Here is a 24192-nt window from a genome sequence, read left to right on the forward strand (position 1 = left end):
GCATTAAACAAAAAAACTGGTATAAATCATACATATGTATGAATAGACCGATGAGACAAATATAGTATTGATGTGAATATTACCACTAGCTAAAACTGGCATAATCCAAGCGGACTAGAATTTAATAAGTCAACTAGATTTATGGAACAGAAAATATCCGCTGCTACCTTTGATTCGCTAAATTTTATGACTTTAACGAATCAAACGATCAACTGGTATAAGTTCCTTAAGTTAATATACATAATAGAACGATAAGATAAATATTTTGATGGAAATACAACCACTAGCTACCTATGATTGGATAAAATTTAAAACTGGAATAATTAAAATGAACTGGTATAAATATAATAGACCAATCAGTTAACTAAATTGTTAGAACTATAATTCCCCAATACCTTTGATTCACAAGAATTTATGAAATGCCAATCGAACGAGTAACTGGTATAATATAAATGGACATTCATAAATTCAATAGACTAATCCGTCAACTATAAGAGTAAAAATTTAAGCTTTCAGCTGCCTTCGTTTCGCTAAAACTTATTTAGTGCCAAATCGACACTATAACAATAAAAGACAGATTTGCAATCATTTATACTACTTTTATGAAATATTCTCTAGGTTTCTTTTATAAAATTTAACTAGGGAACTTTATTGTTGTGTTCATGTACTAGTATAATTCGTTGGACTGGAAAGCTGAGCTGATAATACTCGTATAAAATAACAAAGAGAAGTGATTGTTGAAGTCGAAGATCTTTTAGATCAGTATACATAGAATATATGTGTATAAGCAGTATAAATATATATAATTTTTAATAAAAATCTGCATATCGAATGAACAACTGGTATAAATCGCAGTATAAAGGAAATATTTCAAATTAAGCATTACTTTTTTTCTTAATAAATACTTTTAGTAATAGTTGGTTAAAATTATTTTAGCAGAAGCTCTTAGTATTTCAATGACTTAAAAAATTTATTAAAAAAAAAAAAAATTTAAATATATGTTAAAAATTTAGGAAAAAAAATGGGTATTTTGGAATTTTTTTTTTGATTTCTTTTTTCTTTAGGATGTTGATTTTTATTAATATTATTTCAATTACTTAAAAATTAAAAAAAAAAAAATTTGGAAATTTGAAAAAAAAAATTGGGGAAAAAAATCTTTTCGGATTTTTTTTTTTTAATTTCAGAAGTTTTTTTCTTTAGGACATTGCTTTTTAATAATAAATACGTAAATATAATTTAAATGCTGATCAAGTACTCACAAGAACTTTTGACACCGTAAGTTTGCTGAATTAAGTTGTCTTCCGTATCCAAAATATGTATGTATGTACAAATGTATATGTACATACATATGTATATGGGGCATTTTACAGCGCAAAACTGAATGGTAAATCATCCATCTGAAAAAAATAAATAATTATAAATAAGTAACGGAACAATAAATATATATTAAAATATGAAAGAAATAGGTATTACATAACATTATATAAAAAGATTTTAGTTAAGCAAAAATTATAATTTTTTATATATTATTTGATGAAATATTTTACTATTTATATCAAATAATATATAGAAAAGTATAATTAAAAATTAAAATTGCAAATTGTATTTATTTAAAATTATTTAAAATTAATACATAAAATTTATTACTTGAAAACTATAAAATTCGTTATCAAAAAATTGCCAAGAAATTTCCGTAGCATTTTTTGAAATATGCAAAAATATTAAAAAAAAAGTAATACCACTTCATAAAAGTACTCAAAAGTCAATTCACTTTAAAAAATATTTTATTTTGGCATTCAATATTGTATGAAAAAATCTCCGCCCCCTAAGCACCAACACTTCACCAGCAATAATACGCGTTTTGAATTTCATTGCATATGCACAGGGGCAATAAAAGGTTTCACATTGCAAATGCACGCAGGAATTTATGCAAACGAAGTGTAAGAAATATGATAATGATAGCAATGCAGACATGACTAAAGTAGGAAATGTTAAAGACGGCAGCCAGCGAAACAACAACAAAAATGTGGACGATTGTCCGACACACAAAGGCGCCGCAGCGGCGCGGATGGCAGAAAAAATCTGTATTTTTTTAATATAAACATACATATGTACATACATACTTCAAGTGCATGCCGATATTTGCTGAACGCATCTATATAATTATATAAAAATCCGAGCTGTAACGCCCACGCTTGCACTTCAAATGCATGGCAAAGAAATATTTCCATACATACATTTATGTATGTCTGTGTATGTGTACGTGTAATATGAGCGCTCAACAGGCGACTAGTCTTTGGCTGCTGCAATATTGAGGCAACTAAATTTTGTGATTTCTTCTCTTTATTAGCTCTGGGCGCAAGCATGGAAATACAAATTATTTTGTGGCAATACGAGATCGCAGTTTCGGTTCCTTTTCTGGATATGATTGTGCCACCATGTAGTGCAGCGTTCCACAACCACTTCGGCGGCAATGTGAAGCGTCTCTTTTTGTTTCTTACTTCTTTATTTTTTGTAGTCTTTGTGCTGCCATTATTAAAATGTATTTGTTCAAGTGATTACGTAATGCCTTTGTGTTTTGAGATTTCTTTATACACATATACATATACATATATATGTATGCATATTTTTTTCATGCTCATTATTCGTGTTTTCGCTTTTTATTTTTATTTCTTTTTCCAGTTGCAAAGAAATTTGAATTGTAAAATATATTTGAGGGTGATGTGTAGGTATACATATATGTGCACATATTAGGGTGGGTTAAAAAAACCAATGTCTTTTTCGCTTGGTACTCTGAGAAATAGTTTCTTAGACACCTCTAAGAGAGTCGCTCCAAGTATGAGCTCTTGTTTGTAACTGGAAGGCCCTCAAATTACAGTTTTCTATTTTTTTTCTTATTATCAGCAAGAAAAATTCAAATCTCGCTTCCAACTACTTGAAAAATTATCTCCATATCGTTATGTAGTATATACTTATAATATTTATAAATATACTAATATCGACTAGTTCAAGGAACATAAAATTCTATGTTGAATAGGAATTCTGCCTTCAGCAGTCTAAGAAAATATTCGACCAAAATATGAAATCATATATTGTAACATAGAAAAAAGAGAAAAAGCGTTAATTTCGGCTGCCCTGAATCTATGATTTCCTACAGTTATAATTCTTATAGCAGAAAATTTTATGCAAATATATTTAGTTTGATTTATTTTGGTCCGATTAGAACAATTTCCTGAGACCGTTGCCTTGAATAAGAAGCCTTATCCAATTTCGTAAAGGTATGTCGTGAAACTAATAGGTTTTCCATACAAGAACCGGATTTTGATTGATAAGCTTGTGTCAGTTAGTTCTAAAATGAACCTTTTTCATCCACTTAAGAGGAAATTTCCAATATACTGTCGTGATCATTAAACAAGGTTTTCGGAACGTAATGCTGTAAAACGGTTTTACAAATACAGTTGTTAAGACGAACGATCCGATATAATATACATACAACCTCAAACCTTGAACTTTTAGAACATTTTATTCCAAGTTGCATGTTCCGTTGACATCTTACAGGACAAAAATTCGAAACAGACTGGATTTCGGGTTCATGAACTCGATACGTTTTAGACGTAAAATTTTAGTTCCATGAAATACCAGTGAACAGTGAATAATATTAATTTGAACACAGCTGTTTTTATAGACTTTTTGTATATATGATCTGTAATCCAACTAGTGAGAAAAACATTAGTCTTTGAACAACTATAGAACCATTTTCTTCTCAGTAAATTTATAAAGTGGATATGTATGTATGTTTGTTCGGGTAGGAATTCGAACTGCAAATTCTTTGGTTTAATTTCAAAATAAACCTAATATCACCAAAATCACTAGTATCTGAAATAATCCAGTTAACAGACATACAGTTGTGAAATAAGCCAATAACACTCTAAGGCACCCTCCCTCTACTGCAGTTTCGCTACATACATATACAGCGAGGCTCTTTATAATCTTCAGTTCATTGATTGCAGATATCTTTAGTTGTATGCACCTCTAACTCAACTGTACTTACTTTCAAAATATGCGAAAACAATTGAACTGCGCAGACGTGCCTTGCTGTGAATTCAAGTGCTTACGTGTGCGCTGTTGCCATACACATTTATATATAATAATAGTATATGTATGAAAATGTATTTTACTGATTTAATTTTAATCATATTATTCCCGTTTTCTTTTGTACTATATTGCAGTTGTCTACGTTCGTTCATGCGCATGCGTGATGCAGATTAGCATCGAATTCGAACAAAGAACTCAACAATTGCTTAGAATTTAATGTAAACGCTTGTGAATGCATATTTGTAATGAAGAAGTAGATATGAAAATGATTTGAAAAAACGAAAAAAAAATTATGCCAGAAAAAAATTGCGATTTTGAGGTAATTTGTATAGATATGTAGAGAGATCTACACAAATTTATGCTTAATATGAGTGTACTGTATCTGGAGATGATTTATTTTGAATGCACAAACAGGAACTCAGAAAATTAAAATGTTACTCTCTACCTCTCTCCATAATATTAAATACATATTTTTCTAAGTAAACTGTGAAATTGTATAACTCAGCTCCACTTTTAATAGATAATAAATTTCTTTTTCACTTGGAAGACCAAAAAAATTTAATTTCCTTCCGAAGCACAAAAAAATAACAAAATTGTGGCATGAATATGACGGAGAATGTATCGCAAAGTGATTCTAAATTTTGTCGCAATAAATCATGAATTTACACCAAAAGTGTATCTTTGCGGCATAAAATGCCGTTATATACTTGCATACGAACATATGAGCGCACATAGTCGCATATCCCAAAAGTCAATTCGCATGTGCAGAACTTGTATATGAGCAAAAATTATCGAGACACCGATAGCTTGATATTTTGGGCAAAAAAATGTTCAACCTGTCTGGAAATTCAAATAATTTTGATTTACATGCAAGATCAAATTTGAAGCGGACTAGTTGATATAACCAAATTGAGAAGTATTTTAAATAAGTGGTTGAGAAGAACATTCGTTTGATTTTACTCATTTTTATATATAAATTAGTATCGGTGGTACTACTAGGAATATAATGGTAGGGTGTTTTTATTTTAAACTCTTCAATCAGTGTCTTCCACAAAAAATTTAGTGAGTCTAATGCATTCTAAGGGAATAAGAGGAAGACGTATATAACTTATTAAACTAGTATAACCGATTAAAACAGTTATGTCGGTCAATGACTTTTATACCAGTTATACGTCCGATTCTCTAAATAGTAAGCATATACCTCGTAGAAATGAAGTTATCTTTTCATATGCCAGCTGTTTTTGATTATACCAGTTTATATGATTTATACCAGTTCTAATTTCGATACGCTATGCTCAAAATAGTAAGCGTACACCTCCTTAAAATTATATAACGGCGCGTTATTGCTGGTTTTTTAATTATACCAATTTATGCTATTTATACCAGTTGTATGTTTGATTCGCTATGTTCGAAATAATAAGCGTATACCTTTTTAAAGTCATGTAAATACTTGCTATGCTAGCTGTTTTTGATTATAGAGATCTATGTTACTTATACCAGTTTTATGTTCGATTTGGCACTTTCAAAAAACTTGGTAAATAGTATGAAATAAATTATAGCATAGCATCTCACTCTTTTCCTCTCATAAAAATTTTGTGGGTGCCAAAATAAAATGTGGAAACTCAGCACTATATTTTGCTCATGGTTTTCATTGTAACCGCAGCTTCCATATGAGTATAATTTTATTTATTTATTTTGTTTTTCAATAAAAAACGAGCCACAAACGTAAAAATATCAACAACTTATCTGCAGCCTGACCCATTTTATATTCATATACATATGTAAGTATAAATGTTGTCGTGGACGTGGTAATGCCACTAACCATACGACTGTATCGAGTATAATATATAACTATACAGTTATGTAAATTTATGCTGTTGCTATATTGATACTTTGCTGAATATTTTGCGCCAATTTTGTCGCCATTTCCTTGGCAGCGACTTTGTGATGCAGATTTTTTCACAGACTTTGCACTACTAGGGTCATAATTCTTTTATGCGGCGGACACATGTTTTTAATCTGACTTGTGATGTGATATTTATATATATTTATATATGTGGACGTACACTCGAAACCTGGGAGCGCACAAGCAAAAATATATACATATATACATATATTTACATTAGGGTGAGCAAAAAACTAAACTAACCAATTCAAGGGTTAAAATGAAACACTGTGTATACGGAGAATAAAATCTCCCAAAGAAAAAATTTTTAGCTTAATGTTAAAGGGTGTCATGTAAGCATTGAAAGAATACCATATAAAGACTAAAATAAATATGGTTTCATTTAAAACATCATTGAACCGCTTATGACTTCCATATACAAGTTTTGGCTCATCCTAATGTACACTTAGCCTTTACAATTGTCTCATAACTAACGGAGCATGCTACTGAAGCCAGATAGTCTCAAAATATATGGCGCAAACTGCATTTTCCCATGGAAATTTTTTCGCTGTCGCTCGGAGACTATAGGGAGTATAAATAGTTTTGAACACATGTGTTAGTCTTTTCCACTTTAGCTGGGCTTTAAGGGTCAGCCGGAAGTGAACTCTAAAACAAATACAACAACTACACATCTGCACAATTGCACACATGAGCAAAGTGGTCACATGAAAACAACAGTCTGCACAAAAAGCAAAGGTATAAAGGATAAAAAAGCTGAACTAAAGGAAAAGTGATAGCTAACAAACTCACTAACTCATTGTTTATAAATTCTTCCGGTGGCGGAAGTGAAAGATTGCTCCCTCTGCGAGCGAATGGATTTGCGAAAAATGAGGGAAATGATAAAAAAAAAAATATCGCAAAAGTATTGTCCAGGCGAGAAACAGCAAACGAAACATGCATAGAATAAACAACAAAGCGCCGGGCAGAACGCCAAGCGTGTAGAGATTTTTGCTCGTAGCGCTGCCAATGATTGGTTTGAGGTATTTCTCTCGTTGTCGTTGTTTTTTTTTTTTTTTCTTTTATTTTTTTGTGTACATGAGCGGAGGTTAAGTGAATTTCCGTCATAATATTTTTGGGGTTTCCGGCATTTCGAGTAGCATAGATATGCTCATATGAACATAGTCGCTGCTTTACCTTTAGACCATCAAAAATTTATGTTAAGTATATCAGTTGAAAACAGTGCGGAACTTAAGAGGAACAAAAGAGTATATTAAGTAAGATTAAGTATTTTACTATATTTAAGTATGTTACTATATTATTTTACTTTGGGAGATTACATTCTAAATATGCTGTCTCAAAGCTCAAACCAGCCAAGATCAGAGAAATTCAAATTACGGAAAATTGCAAATCGAACAGCAACTAGTATAGATGCTAAAACTAGTATAATTTTATATCGTACATCTATAGACAAGCTGTCACTGATATGTCAAACAATAGTCTTCGTTAGTGGTGAATCGAACAATAACTGGTATAAATTGTAAAACTGGTATAAACTTATTTCACACATCTATACTCCAGCTGCTGTCCATTCATCAAATGATAATCTTCGTTAGTGATTAATCGAACAACAACTGGTATAAATCGCATAAATTGGTATAATATAATATACAAAAAGAATAACAAAGTGTTTATAAAACTTTAAAGAGGTCTTAAATAGCTATTTTATGCTGAATTAAACTGCAGAACACTTGTTCGTTTCACATGTTAGTTTTTGATCTCTTATTTTAGTCTCTATTAGCTCAAATACAGTTGAACATCTATTACTCGAACTTCTGTAAATGAAAATTCTTTATCACCAAAACTCTTGAATTGGTGATAGCGCGTAGAAGACAAATTTAGATTACTTGTAACTCATTTTAAAAAATTATATTATTAACTTTTATATTTCAGATTAAGTGGCAACGCCGTAAGTTGTATATATTTTGAAAATTAACTACTTTTTTAATACGTTCTATTTTTATCACTATGGTGATTTTTATATATTTTGAAAAACGCCAATTTAAAAATTTAGTAAGGGTGGCAACTCTGAACTTATATTGTATCTTAGAAAAAGCATTTGATATCAATACTTGATAAAAAAATGCAACTTTTATAAAATTAGTACTTTTTGGTTTTAAATTTTTTATAATTTCAAGTCATGTGGCAGCTCTACATTACTTTTTTATTAAAATTTACAAAATAAATTCTTTCTTCATAGCTTCTTAACTTACGAGTATATTCATGTATTTTAAAATGTAAGATTGTATGTTTAAATAATGTTAATTTTTTAGATAAGTATGGCAACATCCTCTTAGATTTTAAGATTTAAAATTGATGCAGTGGAGTTGAAATAACTACTCAGCTATGATAAAGAGAAAAAATATAACAAATAATTACAAGATCTGCTATATTAATTAATTTATGCCAGTCTATATGACTTATACCAATTTTGTGTTCGATTCGACACTCTCTAAAATGTTTTTAAAGTCAGGTCATTCTTTACGGTAAAAAAAAGTATAGTATGAGCGCAATATATGTGATTTTATAGAGGAGTCAATAAAAAGATTTATACCAATTTTGTGTTCGATTCGACACTCTCTAAACGTTTGTAAATTTAAGTCAGATAATTTTTTACTGTAAAAAAATTTATAGTATGAGCGCAATGCATGTGGTTTTATAGAGGAGACAATATATAGATTTATACCAATTTTGTGTTCGATTCGCCACTCTCTAGACTTTTGTGAAACTAAATCAGTAACAAATTGTATACTATAAGCGCAATGTACTACATATGATTTTTATATAGAAGACAATATGCATGCAAATTTCAAATTTTTTAAAGTCCACACAGGCTCACACATTTTTTTACCGTTAAGCGCCTAAGTGTGCAAAGCTTTTATCGTAAAATTTCGCATAACTACACTTTATCAATAATAAAAACAATATGTAACCACGATATACACATATGTATACTAAATATGGAGGAGCATACATAGTCCAGCCGCAAACCGCAATTTTTGGTGAGCCTCAATGTCGGCCGGCACAGCCGCGCCCAAAACGCGCCCGACAAACGCCAGCCGGCAAACAAACAACAACATTGTGACGCTTTTATGGCCAAATGAAAGTAATGACCAAACAAAATATTCAAATGGCTACTTTAAAGTAACGCCAGCGTAGAAAGCCCCAATCAACACACACACAGCCATACAAACATGCATTATACCGTTAGTATAACACGCCATTTGCACCAGGCAAGTTTTTGCACGCCTTTTGTGCTTTGCATCGAAGCCTTATCGAAGTGTTTGTTTGCTTGTCTGCCTGTCGTCGGTCCACCAGGTGCCATTGTATACCCGATGGTACATTTAAACAGCAATAACAACAACCACAAAACATGTACAGTTACGTAAATGGCGTTGCTAAAATTATTCCTGTCGCTGGTGGCCGGACTATCGAACTAACGGTTATGTTTTTTGAAATGCGCCAGTGTAGATGTGGCTTTGTGTATGTGTGTATGACTGTATTTGCAAACAACAAAGGCCATAAAGTAGTAGTTGTAGTTACAACAAAAAGCAGCAACGCATTTAAGCGATATCCCAAAACAAGCACACAGCCAGCTAGGTGAGCGGTTTTTGGCTAGAAAAAAATGGCGGAGAGATTGTGTTGACACATTTACACACACACACACACACGTACACACAGCCTCACATAGTTGTATTCTCTGCTCTTCGTAAATGCATACAAAACGCCATTATCGTGTGAAATTTTAAAAGGTTTATTGTTAGCAGCGCGATAGCGATAAGCACCAGTGTTGCCACTTAATAGCATTTACGTTGCACAACGGTCATTTATAGCGGTGATTATAAGGTTGTTAACACTATTAGCATATCGGTTGGACATTGAAATTATATTCACGTAAATGCATGTTTATGTGTGTGTGTGTATAAGTAAGTGATATTAAAGTTAATAAAGCAGATAAATAGTGGCACATTTTTGGTGTGGTCAGCAAAAAAAGTTTAAAATGTTTAAGGAATAAAATTCGAAATAATACTAAGCGAGAAAACCAGCAAAAACTGATGATTCGCCTTCTGACTTTAGCTCACCATCAATTGGATGTTTTATGGCTACCCAAAGGATACTTGGTCTAAGACTGGAAGTCGTGAGCTGTTTGAGTCATATGTAAAGGAATCGTTTCTGACCACACTTCCAAGTGTATGGCGCTCAGAGAGCTTTCCTCACTTGTGTGAACTTCTACACATGGCTCCGTCCTCCCAAAAGAATGCTTGCTGGGAAGAATTTTTCGTCGAATGAAGAAGTGATCAGTGTATTAGCCTTGAAGGGAATCATGTTGAATAAAAAAAAGACTATTGACAAAAAAATGTATTTTACTATGGCAGACCTGGAACTGTTTATATATACATAAGTGATCATTTGATGACCTGAGTCAATTCAGTCCCAACAGACATAGACAGGTTATCTGTATATACACAAACTAGTCCCTCATCTTTTGAGGTATGTACTGCTTGTTTCCTTAAAAAAGATGTTCATCTGTCGGAACCGCCGATATCGGACCATTGTTATATAGTTATCATACAAAGGAAAGTTCAAATAAAACTTTTGTATGAAATTGTTTGCGCTCGTCATGTATATTGTAGCCTTTGTGCAACCGAAGTTAATAATTCTCTTATTTTTATTTTCATTTCAGACCCAAGTCGGTTTGCAAGGCCAATTTTTTATGGTAAATCAATGAATAAAGAGGTGACTAAGTGAAAATTAGTCACTTCATTGCCAGCTATGTATATAAATATGTCAACACCTTGAGCAATTTTAGCATTTTAGCACTTGGCAAACGCACAGCAATTTTAATTTGTTTGCTTTGAAGTTAAGTGTTGCCATCCGAAGGCCCAGCTGTTCACGATTTTGACAACATACAAAGAAATTAAGATGGGCATGTGAAAAAACATATGACTCAGCTAATTTATTGTTTAAGGGGTTGTTTTCACTTATGAATTAAAAAAAAACTCGGTGTTCTATTTATATATGGAATGAATTTGAGCTTGCAATTGGAGAGAACAGGGTGTAAGCTGCATATTGATTCCCTATCGCCTATCGCAGATATGTATACTTCCAATAAACGAGATGAACGGCCTATTAGTCTTTTGAAACTCGCTTCCAAATAATGGCGGCATTCAATTCGCCAGAGTTAAGACAGTGGCGAAACGAACGCAGAATTACTACAAAAGCAATAGATCGCCATAATTTATTAGAGATTGAATAACTAGTTGTTATTACCGATTTACTGAAGCTTACAAATATCCATATTATTTTGAGTTCAACCGGAAAACTTCGCTGTTACTTTCATAAGTGAAGATTTTGATAAGAGAGCAGAGCTGTAACTAAGCGAGCAAACAAATGCTGAATGGAAAAAAGCTTACAATAATTTAGGAATCAAAGTAACCAACTACTATATATGGTACACCTGATCGTTGGGTTCAGAATTTCAAATAAGAATCCAAAATCACTACGCGGCAAACCATTTTAACCCCAAAATTGGATATCTAATATGTGAAGAATTGTTTTAAGACCCTTATAAGCATTTGAGGATAAAAACAGGACTTGTAGATTTACTTTGTAATCAAGAAATATGAAAATTTAAGAAAATTTTAAAAATGAGAGGATATGTAGTCAACTCCACAGAAAATCCAAGAAAGCATTGCGTCATAAATTTGTGTGGAAACTGATTAGATCTTGTTCAAGAATAAAAGGTGTCAGTCAGAGATAGGCAGATAGATAGTAAAGATATCCAGGAGCCTGCTGGGCGTGACCGAGGTGATGTGATCTCTGCCCACGTAGATGGAACCTAGAGCCTTTAGCTTGCTTCTGCAAATCGCTGAGCAATCCAAAAACAGGTGTTCTGGGGTCAGTCAGAGATACACAAATTATACTATAAGGATCTTGATAGCATAGAGCAAAGTATATTTGAGACCGTATATAATGTTTGAGCGCAATCTATTCAGCTATTTGATGGTGGTAGATTAAAGAGCTCATAAGAGAGAATATTTTGTGAAATTAGTTATAGTTATATAGTGAATTTAGTATTCAGAAATATTTGTAGATAACATATATTAAAATATTTTTCGACAATTTTGCAGAAAAATTTTAATTTCCAACGAAATTTTGAAACAAAACTTTTCAAATAGTAATAGTTTTTTGAACAGATACCTTTAGTATTTTTTACTCTTCGACGAGTTTTACTCTCCAATCAAATTAAACAAGAGAGAAAAAATATTTGCAGAACGCCTTCAAATGTAATGTATTATCCCAAACAAACTTGGAATTCAAGTAAAAGCTTCGAACTAATTTTCTCAATATTATTTCTCAATAATATTTCTTCCACTGCCAAAGAAAATTGCAATGTAGGAAACAACATAAATAATTTTTAATTAGTCTTCTTCCGCCAATTTTTCTATGTTACTCACTTTGTTATTTCTGCAATTCTCAGTTCTGCTTTTAGCACATATTTGGGCTCTTCTTTTCTCTCGTCGTCGTCGCAAAACAAATATTTGCCGAACGGCATTTATGAATGAAATCAGCACACAGCCAAAAAAGAAATCTGCAAATGCAAAAGACGAAGACAAACAAAAATATTATTAGAAAATAAATAAATTACGGTAATTAGTTTACAAATACAAAATGTGGCAATTTGTTGACATGCGGGCAGGTGGAGGGGAGAAATTATGTTAACGCCAAACACGCGACGGCGTACGAAAGACTTGCCGTTTCATGCGAATGTCAGGCAATGAGTTGGCGTTAAAGGCAAGCATATATAACATATACAATACATATATATATATATAACTATATATGGATATAGACGGATATAAGCAGTGGTAGTCTATTAGCATATAAGTTACAATAATATTTTGCATTATTTTTGCTTTTTATGGACTATTCGTGACATTGCTCGGCTGAAGAATGTGCACAATCAACAGATTTATGACACTCGGCGCTGAGACGAATGTTATTTAGAGAAATATATTTTCGCAGGGCGCGCGTTCCAAATAAACAGATTTGAAAATATGAGAATATACATACACATATGTATTAATATGTATCTATGTACTATGCATATTAGGAATATTATGTACATATATTATAAATATTTTTCCGCCAAAACATTAGTCATAGAGCGGATTTACATACAAAATGGAAACCTTGAAAATATTTGTGTAGACTATTTTACTATGTGGCAGTAAACGGAATTAAAGACGATAGAGAACTAGATTATAACTCTAAAGAGTCCTACCATAACAACAATTTAGTTCAATTGTTCTTGATTTTTACAACATTTTTTCAAGATTTACTATATTTGTTTACTGTATGTTATCTCTTGATGACTCCGATCAAACATCTAGTGCGGCTTATATGCTTCCAGCTAAGGAATGTAATGAACTACTCTCCAAGCAGTTTCTGTTAGGGTGTTTTCGTACAAACTATTCCGGAAGTCTCCTACTTGAAGCGCAACCGCCTCCTAGGACCATCATGAGGTATTTTTTTACTACATCGTCGAAAATACGCCGACCAGACTTCGGCCATTCACAATGAAGCCATAAATACCTTCACCGACTGTATTTCAGTGACTGACGTACTTGAAGTCAAACCACCATTGATTGCAGACTAGCACGTCGTCTCGATTGTCGCTAGAATCGAGAATATTCAATGCGCGGCTTCGTTCTGGATACTGTAGTTGATTAAGCTCCTTCTTATCCAGAATCGACCCTAACATACCAAATATATGTCGAGTCCCCGCTTGATTCTAACCACCTTTTCCAATCTCCAGCTAACCCTTGATATCTGATACCCTTCTACCTATGGTCGCACCCATCGAAACAACACATTTTCTGAGTCTACCGTTGAATGACCTCGATGACAACTTATGTTAACCTTACTACTCTAACGGTGGCTACATAACGCTTACAATAACAATAGCAACAACTGTATGTTAAAGTTTTTTATGTGAGGTAGGGTTTAAAGACATTTGTATTTTTTATTAGTTACGGCTTTTTAATTTTTATGAAATTTGTGATTAAAATTCTTTTTTACACAAAAAAATAATTTGAAATCGTTCTGAACCTTTTTTTAAATTTTATCAGTTTTAATTTTTTGAAGAATCTTAAAAACTGTTGCCTACATCTAGGCGATGCTCCGATTAAAACATTCGCAATTTTGATCAGCTATATGCTTGTAATTTCCAGAATCCGTCCTCTCTTCGCTACTTCACAGATTGCTTTGTTTAAGCTCTATTCCCTTGAAAAGGAATGACTCGCAAAAATAACCCTAAGGTTTTCCAACTGAATTCAACATATATCAGTATATACTATAAACTATATAGTATATGCTCATTAAATTAGTATAAACACTCTTTAGTCTAGTACCAGTATCTCTTTCCACATTTCTAAAAGCTTTTTCGATTACATTTGATCTCAAATGCATTTAACTCATTTAATAATTAACTCCTATTATCTGATTAGGGGATCTAAAAGGCCAAAACTTAAAATTTATATTAAATATACCAATTGTTTGTTCGATTGGTCACTCGCTAAAATTTTCGGCTCACCACAATGCGCTCGTCGAAGAGAGTTTTTGAGTAATTTTTAATTTTTTCATATTTCCAAAAAATTTTATGAATTATATTTGATTTATATTATATGATCAAGGGAATTATGAGTTGAAAATTTAAAAATTAACAGCTAAAATGCTTTTCAGTAATAGCTTGACAGACTAAGGAAATTAAGAAGAGGCCTTTGACAATGTCAATTTGGTGAAATCAAAACAGTCTGCTGGCAAATGTTCCAGAGGCTCAGAATGAAACAAAATTATTGTACGAAAGTAAAAAGTGGAAACAAACAAACATACTACGCCAACATAACAAACTACCACAGATGACAGCTAAGTTAAAAGGTCGAACATGTGGCAGGACTTAGACATATGTATGCATGTGTAGAGTTTTACATATGTATATACACTCGAAGATATATACGTACATTAGAGTGGCTCAAAAGGAGCGAATGTTTTTTTTCTCTTCGTAGTCTCAAAAATTGGTTGATAAACACCTCAAAGAAAGGCTTTCCAAGCAAGTATGAACAAATGTATCTTAAAATAATCAAATTGCAACCATTAATATCTTCGAAATGGTTAAGTTTCCGAAAAAAACAAGCAGGAGACCTTTTGGTATAGAATTAATTTTCCTATAAAATCTATGAAACGAAATACTTTTACAAGTATTTGGAAGCGATATACAAATTTTTCTATCCGATGATGGGAAAAAAATAAAAAACCATTAGTCCAGGGATCTTTCCATTAGAATTAAGCGCTCATACTTGGACATCCTTTCTAAGAAGGGTCTACAAAACCAACTTTTTAGAGTACGAAGCGATAAGGAACCAATATTTTTTTTTGTGGAACCACCCTAATGTATATAAAATGTACTTATATGTCGTCAGGATATCCATTAAATCTACACCATAACCATTTTCACTAACTTATACTATACTACATACTTATACATACTCACATGAGAATACCAACTGGCAGATATTTTCATGGCTGTCGTTCGCCTATATCACTCTTATGACGGATTTAGTGCAAATTTGTACCCTTATGTACATATATGTATGTATATATATATGTATATAGACATATAAGAGAGCCAAGTCAGCGAAGTAAGTTCAGCTACTAAAAGGATGAGCTTTAATGAATTCGTTACGTTGTTGTTGCTGCTTGTTAGTCATCTTCCAGGCACAAACTGGACATTTGAGGATAAACATTTGTTTGCACTAAACATAAGTACATATGCATACATATATATAAGAGCACACAAGAAAATATATTTGCATGGCCATATAAGTACATACAAGTACATAACTATGCATGTATGCTGTGTTCTTATTTATAGTCACTGCTGGCTGCTTGTTGACGCGCTGCAATGCTTTTGTTTGCGCAAATTTAATTAACCAAAACTGCTAATATTAATGCTAATATAATAGCCAAACAAAAGGGAAGCCTAAATTGATATGCATGAAATACATTTACAAAAACATGTATATAAGTATGTAAGTGGGCGCATACACTTTATACATATATATTTATGGGTAGATATCTAAATAATTACCCAAATACGTTGACAGTTACTAAAATATTTACTTGCTAATTCATATATACAAACACATACATATACAAAGCTGTTTGTATGAGTTAACCTGCGTAAGCAGAAATGCGGGCAAGCATAGATTAACATATTTCGAACCCAAGCACTATGCGTCTAACCCTGTTTACGCATATATTAGGCTAACAGTTAAATGCGTAAAGCGTGAATTTGCGCAATTTATGCTTAAAACATAATTAATATTTCAGATTACAAAGAGACAACGTGCTGTAAAGGTATGCGATGGCAAGGTGGAATAATGCCCATCAAAGGTACATTTCTGATACCAACTACGAGTATTATATATATGTACTTAAGTATAACTAAATCCGAAATCGCAAAAGGTCAACGGTTGGCATCCAATGGAAAATATTTTGCTATATTTTTGTAGTCACGTTGTTTGATATAAAGAACTTTCAAGTCGAATTCGGGTTGCATACTAAGGAAAAAATATATTTATTTTCATCGGTCAACTTGCTCACAGCTTTATGCTATAGTGGTTTGCTCTGAGCAATATTCGGAAATTGAAACGTTGTTTCGGACAATATTCTATACAAATTTTCGTGAAGATGTATTGTCAAATTGCTGAATTATATAGCGCTACGATGTCAGGAGTGCAAGAAACGTGTAGATTGTAGGAAAGAAGAGGGCGTATGCAAAATTTCAGAGTGATACACATACATATGTACATATGTATATGAGAAAGTTGAGTAAGTTTACTTTAGCCGTTAAAACTTTGACGAAACAGTTTCGGGTTTGTTAGCAAAAATTAAAATAATAACTTTAAAGTTAATAATGTTGAAACTTGCTTTGAGGACTGTTAGGTGTTTTCTAACCAAAATCGTGACCTTCATAAAATACGAAATTGGTGTGAAGGGCTTAGGCTTACAGCTTCAACTTTATACATATGGGCGTTTTCACAAAAAGGTCCACCACAGGTGCAAAATTCAAACAGTTCCTGAAAACTTTTTGTTGATGAATAATAAATCTCAAATGTGTTATTTTATAAATATAAAGGAATTTTTATTTTCTTCTAATTTTGAGCCGAAATATACAACGAATACACAAAATTTACAAAAATCTAACTCTTTTGACCAATATACCAACGTTTTTTTCCTTGTTATATTCCCTAATTCAAAGTAATACTATAGATGTTTTTATAATTTAAAAATCTTCTGCTGATAGTAAACATAATGTTCAACAAGCAGACAGACTGAGTGGACATCGAATAACGGTAGTTTTTGGTGTTTGCTTCTGCTTATATTCGTATGTCGCGTCCGTTACCGAAAAACATCATTTATTGGTCTCATTAGTGAACAAAGTGTTGAAGTGTAAATTGCTTCCAGACTAAAAGCAGATACATCATTGCACTTAAAAAAGTAATAATTGGCTCTCGGCGAAAACGATTAAAAAAATTTATTGGTGTTTGAAATTCGTCGCGTCCGTTACCGTAAACCTTAAATATTAAATAAAGTCGTAGAAATTGCATAAAATTAAAATTTTATTGATGGCAAAAACGGCAAAAGAAACAAGAAAAGAAATAACAATGAAGTATAGAGAGAAATGAAAGAAAACGTCGAGAAATGGCAGGAATACAAGAAGAAAGAAGCAAGACGAAAGCAAGAGTACCGAAAAAGATTATCGCAAAAAATGAAAGTGATAGCAATTTATTAGAAAAGAAGAAAGAAAAGGACCGTGTTAGGCAGCAAGTTTTTGCGGCAAAAAAAGAGCATAAATAATATTGACAATTTGAATTGCGAAATTTACAGATGTAAACAAACGATGGGAAAAAGCAATTAAAAAAGTTGAGGCTGCGCTACCTAAAAACCTGAATAGAAAAATAGCTAATCCTGAAATCTTTATGGCAATAAATATATTAAACCAACAGAAACGATGAATGAAAATACAACCAGATGCGCGAAAAATTAATTGAACAATTCTTTTTGCAAGATGGAATCAGCGTTCAAGCTCCTGGGAGAAAGGATACAATGATAATCAATGAGAAAGTAGTCTCAAAACGTTTTATGCTTATGACCTTAACAGAAGCATATCAACTTTTCAAAGCCGAATATACCGAAGAAAAAGTCTGCAAAACTATTTTTATTCGTTCTAAGCCAACTTACATTCAGTTAATCAATAATTTACGACACAATATGTGTGTCTGTAAGTACCATGCAAATTTTATTTTTCTACTAGAAGGCTGTGCAAAGATTATACCGCAGAATCCTGCCAAAGCTGAATTATTTCTTACATCAGTTTGCTGCGACGTTATGAATGAAAAGTGCATGGCTAATAATTGTGTCAGCTGTGTACGCGATATTAAAGACGATCTAGTTCCAATACAGTTTATTAATAAATTTAATACGCGAATCAAATGGAAACAGTGGAGAAAAGTAGATGATCGCATAACTTTAAACTACACTATTGGTCCATTAATCGACTTAATTCATGATATAGAGATTCAGCTACCAGCTTTTAAAATGCATTGTTTTGTTAAACGTCACCAACAAAATTACTTTGAAACTAAAAAAAAAAAATGGAGCAGCTAATGAAATTGTTATGCAAGTTGATTTTGCTGAAAATTATCGCTTGACATTCCAAAACGAAGTTCAAGATGCCCACTTTAGTTATAGCCAAGTCACAGTGTTTACGTGCGTAGCTTGCGTTCTTGGTGAAACCAAGTCTTTTGCTGTTATCAGTGATAGATTGACCCACAATAAATTCGACGTTCATTGCTTTATTTCCAAAATTATCAATATATTACAAAACCAGTACAAAGGAGTTACCAGCATTTATATTTTCTCTGATGGAAGCACTTCCCAATTCAAAAATAAATTTATTCTTTCTAGTATTCCAAGACTTGCAGCTGAATTTAACTTCGGAATCTTAGAGTGGAATTTTTCTGCCACTTCACATGGCAAAGGTGCTGTAGACGGAATAGGTGCCGTAGTTAAACGAAAAGTCTGGCAAATCGTTAAAGCAAGAAATTTGTTCTCGTGATGCTTCATGCTTCTATGAATGTGCTAAGAACAACATTCATGGAGTTAACATTTTGTATATCTCTGGAACACAAATTGATAGTTTTTGTAATCAACTGTCAGAGTTATGGCAAAATATTCCAAATATCAAAGGAGTTAAGAGTTTGCATTGGTTTTCATATTTCGACAGTAAATTTATTGAAGTTGCTCGGACCGCCTATTCATTAAGAAAATAATTAAAAATAGACCATACTAAAACTAATAACTTTCTTTTTAATTTTTTAAGTCATTTTTAACTATAATGTTACTTGAATTTTTAATTTACGTTATTGTTTTGCTTAATTTTCAATAAAATTGAAGCGTTATAATGAAAAAATTGTATTTTCTTTGTTCATGGAAGATTTTGTCGCGTCCGTTATGTCGCGTCCGTATTTCTTCTATACTCAATTAAAAAAAAACTAAGGGAAAATTAACATATTTCATAAACCTACGAATAACAGTCATCTGTTCGCATTTATTAATATATATATTTTTATATATATAAATCCTTAATTTGCTGAATTTTGTATATTTCTGATGCGCCTCAAAAAAACTTCTATTTTTTGTCGCGTCCGTATCACTTTATAATTGCTTATAACTACGTACTTATTTGTAGTAGAACCTTCCTGTATTATTAAAATCTAGTACTGTGTCAGCTCTTCAAAATAATGTCAATATATATAAACTTTTCCTTTGTCTTCTTTGTTTTTGGACGCACTTAAAAGCGTACGAATGTTTGCGTCCGTTACCGTGAAATGCCCCATATGTATGGAATGTAACGTTAAAAATGTAAATGGCCTGTTTTTGTTTTGATTTTTTATTTCACTTTTAACTTAAAAATTTTTAAGTTAAAAATATATATTTCATGAGTCTTAAGGGGTTATTCTAGGTTTCAAAAAATCCAATTTTTGGCATAATTTGATAGTTAAGATATTCAAAAATAGCTCCCAAAAAGGATTTATCAAAATTCAAATTACTTTCGAAGTTATAACCGTGTTAGTGTCGTGGCAATTGGACCAGTTTAACGGGCGACGATCACGGTGATGGGAGGACTGCGATGCTCTAGAAACTACTTTTTTCGATGCATTTGCCACATTATCCCAAGTTCTAATCAGTCTATTTATTAAAGAATCCATCATTGTTTTATTTTTCAGATATACGTAAGTTTGTCATTGTGTTTGTGTGGTGTTGTGTAGCATATTAAGTAGTAGTATAGCATATTAAAACTGTGTGACCTGCTTTTGGCACTTGCTACACACACTTATTTTCCAAATTCGCAAAATTTTTCGGAAATAATCGTTTTGTGTTTAGTTGACTTTATTTGTGAGAATTCCAGTTAAACCTTTTTAATATTTATGAGATTTCCAGGTAGCCCGTTTTTATCACCACGATTAGTCAGTCAGCTTCTAGTTAGGGCCTACTAAATACTGCTTTAATGTTAATTATCTACATATTTTTGCAAACTAAATGTGATAAGATTTTACTGCGAATATAATATTTGCATTGGCGATTAACTAAAATTTATTTTCAGAGAAAATTTCTAAAGTGGCATATTCTCGAAGTACGAAAGCTGCTTACGGTTGGTAAAAGGTTAAACAATATTTAGATAAATTCGGAGAAATGATTTTTGATGATGATTTTTATTTTCGAACAATGGCTTTTGATAAAAAAATTCACAGAAACTCAAATAAAAGTATACATTTAAATAAGACAAGTGGGCTTTTGGTTTATTTAGTGCTAATAAGAAAAATGAAAAAGCAATCATGATAATTGTAGGAATGCAAAATAGTGAAATTGCGCAGTAATTTTAAGAGAGGATTTTTTTTAATGTTCCTTGTAAAAATATAAAATTAGTAGAATCAAGTTTGAATTCGAGTATAAAGCCGAGATCTTAACCAAGAAACCAAAGAGTAGGGATCGATTTACTTAAATTTTAGATGGCTTGATCAAGGCCTATATACACCAGATGGACTTTGGCAAGAGACCAGCGCGCAGAGAAGTAGCGAATCGAAGACAGCTACAATTAGAAAAACGCATAATGATGAGAAATGCTTTTTATAACGAATATATTCAACTTTCAGTTGCACTTCTATGTATATATGTATATGTATGTACATATATACCCACAAGTGCTATATTGAATCACTTGACACTGCTTTGGCTCCAATGAAATCCCAAATGCCTGTTACTGTTAATTTCCTCAACGCTTGTCCGCCAGCGCTCAGCCCAATTATTTCCAAATGCAGAGCACTCGGGGAACTTCGAGCAAAGCGTTGTATTGTTGTATGTGCGCACGCTGGCAGCTTAGAGTAATCTCTATCTTTGAGTTTTGCTACGCCCAATAAATGAAATACAAATAACCACACAAATAGATAATCGAAATCCGAAACGAAGCCAACATTACAGCCAGTCATAGTTCATGCCATGGGTCAGTTGGGATTGCAAATGTGCCGGAGAAATATGCAAGGCAACAGAGATAAGTATGTAGCAATGCCAAAGGAATATGAGTGAATAAGCGACAGATCAATGCAAAGTGGACGTATGAGTACAAGGAGGAAACGAGAAATTTCAAAATTGCGATGAAATTTTGAGCTGACAAAGGGTGAGTGTTGTGAACTCGAGTAAAATAGAGAGATATGCACAAAGTAGATATATGTATGTACATACTCGTATGTACACATACATATGATGTTTGGAAGGTAAGTTTGCAAAGGAGTTCGCATTCACTTTTTCCTACTTTTGTGGCCATATACGCATTTAATATATACATTTTGATTAAGAATATATAAAAGGAGCGCTAAAGATGTTTTCAATATTTTTTCTATTTTTTGTATTTTCTGCTTTCATTCCTGTTCACTTCAAAAAATATATATTTATTTTACTTCGTCTTTAAGTTTACTTTACAGAAATATTTATATTAAAAGTCTTCGATTCGCCATTTGGCTGCTCGCTAGAAGTGGGCGCTGCTCTATTGTTGAAAAGTTTACATGTAAGCGACAAATCAAACTTGGCGAGCTGAGTGGGATTGTTAGAGAGCAGGTGAATACCTCATCCAAGTTGTTTCTTCAAAGCTGCCGAAGTGGTTTTTCAGCTTTATAACAATTTTTGCTACTGTCAGTGGCTCAATGCCAAAGAGATTTCAAAAATCAACACACAAAATTTTTATAGAAAAAAATCATTTTTTTTTGTTGATTTTTAAAACACAAATTATGAATAAAATTACAACACAAAATTTTTATTTAAAAAAAATGAATTTTTCTATTGACTAAATTTTTTCAAAAATTACCACCCAACTTTTTTTTTGGAAAATGCATTTGTTGCAATAATTTTTGAAACACTAAATTTTTTCAAATATTACAACACAAAATTTGTATTGAAAACATAAATCTTTTTAAATGAATTTTCACACATTAAATTTTTTTAAAAATTACAACACATACTTTTTATAGAAAAAAATAATTTTTTTTTTTTGATTTTCAAAACTCAAAATTACAACACAAAATTTTTATAGAAAAAACATTAATTTGTTTATAGATTTTTAAAACTCAAAATTTTTTCAAAAATTACAACACAAAATTTGTATTGATAAAAATTATTTTTTTTTTAATTTTCAAAACAAAATTTTTTTCTAAAATTACCACACAAAATTTTTATTGGAAATATGTAATTATTTTTTAATTAAATGAAAAAGTTATTTTTATTATGTTTATTATTTCAACATTTTTAATGAAAAAATTATAATTTTCTTTAATTTTTGATACACTAATTATTCAAAAATTGCAACACAAATTTTTTTTTGAAAACATGAATTTTAATAAAATTTTTTTCCATAATATTAAAAAAAATATCGAAACACGAGCCTTGAAATGAAATTTTGAAATTTTCTTTGGACCAGAAGTAAGAATTTCTCTGTTAAAAAAGAAAGCTAACTTCATGTAGGGATGTGCTTAATGGTTCAAGGCGTCACCAACTAAGCGCTGTCTGTTCGTTTCACTACTCTCCAACATTTGGCGCTTCGGATAGCAATTGCTAAGAATTCGCAAAGACTTTGTTTATATTTATGGATATTTCTTGACAAAAGTTCGGATCTTACATCTCTTAAAAGAAAAGGGTTAAAGTTTAGACATTTAATATCACGCATCTAATTTTGTTTTGCTTAGGTGTAAAAAAATACCCAACAGGTTCTCAAAAATTTGAAATCCACCGGAAAGAACACTCTTTAATAGAAATTGAAAGTAAAAATATGCAAAAATATTTTACTGGGTTGCCATGCTCACTCGCCAACTGTCTGCATATTAACCTTATCGCACAACGCCATGTCACTTCGCATATGCGCCATTTTGCATATGTATTCACACATACATGCAGACGTACAAATAAATTTATAAATTTAGCATTCAAAACCAATGAACGTCACACGAAAGTCAGCAATAAGTCGAGGCATTGAAGTTGAATTCTAAAGCAAACATTGCATTCAAGCCAACGACGACAGACGGCGGCGTGTTTGCACTGGTATAAAGTGCATATGTATGTATGTATAAAACATTTGTACGTATGTGTGTGTGCACAGACAGCCATGCAGTTTGGCTGCGTGGAAATTGAAGGCAAATTCATATTGCTGTCATCCTGTCGGGTGGACAAAGGCAAATTTCCATGTGTGTCTGTGTATGTACGAAAAAGTGAGCATTAAGTGTAGAGGCAATCATATCTATACAAATGTATATGTACACACTTCGCAGCTTATACACACGTTCGTTTGGCATCGCACACGCATTCGGGCAGAAATGCTTTTCGTATTGGACGATTTTAACAGATTTTGTTTGTGAAATTTCCATAGTTGGAATTTCAAATGAAGTTGAAAATTGCTTAAAACCATTGAAACGCTTTTCAATGTATAATAACTCGATACCTCGGCGTATAAAGAGATATACTCATACATATGTTGCGCACTATAG

The 24192-nt window shown here is 32.0% G+C and overlaps 1 long non-coding RNA gene across 2 annotated transcripts in view; it reads right to left on the reverse strand.

The window, feature by feature from the left end:
* Window positions 1-1154: 1154 nt before the first annotated feature.
* Window positions 1155-24192, reverse strand: part of LOC125777320 (uncharacterized) — a 46510-nt gene continuing 23472 nt past the window's right edge. The window contains exons 3-4 of one of the 2 annotated variants that reach the window (XR_007422241.1): window positions 12496-12629; window positions 1155-1397 (exon numbers count right to left, since the gene is read on the reverse strand). This is a non-coding gene — a long non-coding RNA (uncharacterized LOC125777320). Of the gene's footprint in view, window positions 1398-12319; window positions 12630-24192 lie in introns of those variants that run through there. The other variant, XR_007422240.1, reaches the window with a different exon arrangement.

The sequence above is a fragment of the Bactrocera dorsalis genome, chromosome 3 (genome assembly GCF_023373825.1).
Source record: "Bactrocera dorsalis isolate Fly_Bdor chromosome 3, ASM2337382v1, whole genome shotgun sequence".
Taxonomy (NCBI): Eukaryota; Metazoa; Arthropoda; class Insecta; order Diptera; family Tephritidae; genus Bactrocera; species Bactrocera dorsalis.